Raw genomic sequence first — 3,067 nt, forward strand, 5'->3', positions numbered from 1 at the left:
GCATTTCTGGGTTGGGGCCTGGTCCCGCCTCCGTATGGAATCCTGCGCGAGCCAATCCCGGACCGCTGGGCGGGGTCGGCCGAGCTGTCATTGCCGCTCCGGGTCCGGGAAACTGAGGCTCCGAACCCGGTCCCGTCAAGGTCACGCCCGTAGCAAGCTGCCGGGCTGTGCTAGAACCCGCGGCTCAGACTCGAGGCCGGCCGTGCGTGAATGCCAGGAGGCAACCTATGAGAGTTTACAGCTCACGAACGACAACGGAGGAAAGGAGCCATCGAAGCATTTAACCGGCGCACTAACAGTCCCGCAACACCCTCGGAACTGTGTCTTTGCCTAATGTTCTTGTGGTTCCTTTTTCTTTTTGGTGGTGGTAATTGTTTTGATGATGATGGTGGTGGTGGTAGTGGGTTTTTTATATTGCAGGGAAATACACATAAAATTTACCATTTTAACCTATTTTCTTAGGGCCCCGCATATGCTAGGCAAGTGCTCTACTATTGAGCTACACCCCCTGGCTTTAACTTGATACTGGGTATTGATCCTAGAGGCAGTTTAGCACTGAACCACATCCCCAGCCCTTTATTTAACTTTTATTTTGAGACAGAATCTCACTAAGTTGCTTAGAACCTCACTAATTTGCGGAAGCCAACCTCCCTCAAACTTTCCATCCTCCTGCATCGCTGGGCTTAGAAACATGGGCTACCACGCCTGGCACCTTTAATCATTTTTTAAGTGCACAATTCAGCAATATTCAGTACATTCTCATTTTTGTGATGCGATAATGTCTTAAAACTAGGATCACCCTTATTACCTGAAGGTATTATTTTTATTTTATATTTTTTTGGTACTGGGGATAGAACCCAGGGCCTCATATATGCTAAACACACACAATACCATGGAGCCACACCACAGCCTCTGCAGTTTTAAACAATCTGTTTTCAAATTTTCCAACAGCAATCTTTATTTAAAAAATTAAAATTCAAAACCAGGTACAAAACCCAGCATGGTAGTGCAATCCTGTAATCCTAACAACAGGAGGATTGCAAGTTCAAAGCCAACTTACTGAAGCCCTAAGCAACTTAGCTAGACACTGTCTCAAAATAAAATAATAGGGGCTGTTTGTTGCTCAGTGGTAAAGCACTTGCTAGCACATGTGAGGCACTGGGTTTGATCCTCAGTACCACATAAAAATAAATAAATAAAACAAAGGTATAGTGTCCATCTACAACTAAATAAAATAAAAATAATAATGATAATAGGGCTGGAGATATGGCTCAGTGGTTAAGCACTCCTCCCCAGGGCAATCCCTTGTAACAAAAAGGGGGAGGGGGCACAAAAGCATATGCTGACAGTCTCAGCTACTCAGGAGGCTGAAGCAAGAGGATCTCTCTCTTTTTTAAAAAATATTTATTTTATTAGTTTTTTAGGTGGACACAATATCTATATTTTATTTTTATGTGGTGCTGAGAATCGAACCCAGTGCCTCAAACATGCTAGGTAAGCACGCTACCACTTGAGCCACATCCCCAGCCCGGGAAGAGGATCTCTTGAGCCCAGAATTTCAAGTCCAGCCTGGGCAACATAGTGCAACTTTGTCTGAAAACCCTAATACAGCATCCCTGATATTGTTGCTCCACTTTTCAGATGAGGAAACTGAGGCACTGGGAGGCAGTTCTGCAACTTGCTCAGGGTCATGCAGTGTCAGGATCCAAATATCCATGTGGCCAAAGCCTGTACATCAACCCCTGTCAGCTCTGACTGTCCTTGCCCTCTGTACATTTATAGACCTTTAAAAAACAACATCATTAAAAAAAAAAAAAAAAAAAACAGGTATGGTGGTATATGCCTGAAGTCCCAGCTACTGAGGTTAAGGAGGTGGCTGACACAGGGGAATCACAAGTTCAAGGACATCCTGGGCAACTTGACAGACACAGTCTCAATAAAATTTTTAAAAAATTAAAAAGAGCTGGGTATATAGCTCAGTGGTAGAACACTTGCCTAACATGCTCCAGGCCTTAAATTCAATCCCCAGTAACTCACTTCAAACAAAAAACAAAACAACAACAACAACAACAAAAAAAAAAACTGGCAACTATAACCCCTAACCCCATGCTATTCTTGCCGTTTTGATACTTGTTTCTTTCACTTAACAATGTATCATCTGTATCCTGTATGGCTCTCCTGACCTCTTTTCCTCAGTTGTATAAGTCCAGAGGAGGCCACTGGAGGAACATAACATTTAAAGATGAAATGTATATTTATACATTCAGGTATCAATTTCCTAATAGACATGAAAATGATTCCCAGGTTTTTTGTTTTATTTTTCCCTCATGAACAAGGACTACACTGAAATCCAGCACACCCTTCCTTATCTCTTTAGGATAAATTCTTAGCCTATGGAATTACTGGACCAAAATATAATTCATACTGCTAAACTACCTGCCCCACTTCAGAAAAGGTAGTCTAGTTTACACTCTCACCCTGAGTGCACAGAGAGAAGCTCAAGGTGGACACAAGCTCTTATATCTCAAAACATAGATAACCACTGGAGACACCAACCCCAGCACCCCCTCAAGTCACCACAAGCAGTGTCTGCTTGTTCCACACAACAGCCCATGAGCATCAGCTGCTATGATGGTTCCCACTTTTCATTTGAGGAGACAGGCTTCTGTGGCTTGTCTACTGTGCTGTAGAATAGAGTTCAAGGTCACCGAGCACAGGTCTCAAAACCAGACCTGACCAACTCTGCTCTTAGTCAACAGCCATTCTATTTATTTTGGTCCTCACAAAGCAATAAAAACTTTTCCTGAGCCCAGCATAGTGGCACACACCTGTAATTCTTATGACTCAGGAAGCTAAGGCAGGAGGATCACAAGTTCAAGGCCAATCTCAACAACTTAGCAAGGTCCTAAGCAACTTAGTGAAACCCTGTCTCAAAAAATAAAGAGGGCTGGGGGTGGGCTGGGGATGTGGCTCAAGCGGTAGCGCGCTCGCCTGGCATGCGTGCGGCCCGGGTTCGATCCTCAGCACCACATAAAAATAAAATGCATTGTGTTGTGTCCATCTACAC

This window comes from Marmota marmota, unplaced genomic scaffold (genome assembly GCF_001458135.2).
Source record: "Marmota marmota marmota unplaced genomic scaffold, marMar, whole genome shotgun sequence".
Classification (NCBI taxonomy): domain Eukaryota; kingdom Metazoa; phylum Chordata; class Mammalia; order Rodentia; family Sciuridae; genus Marmota; species Marmota marmota.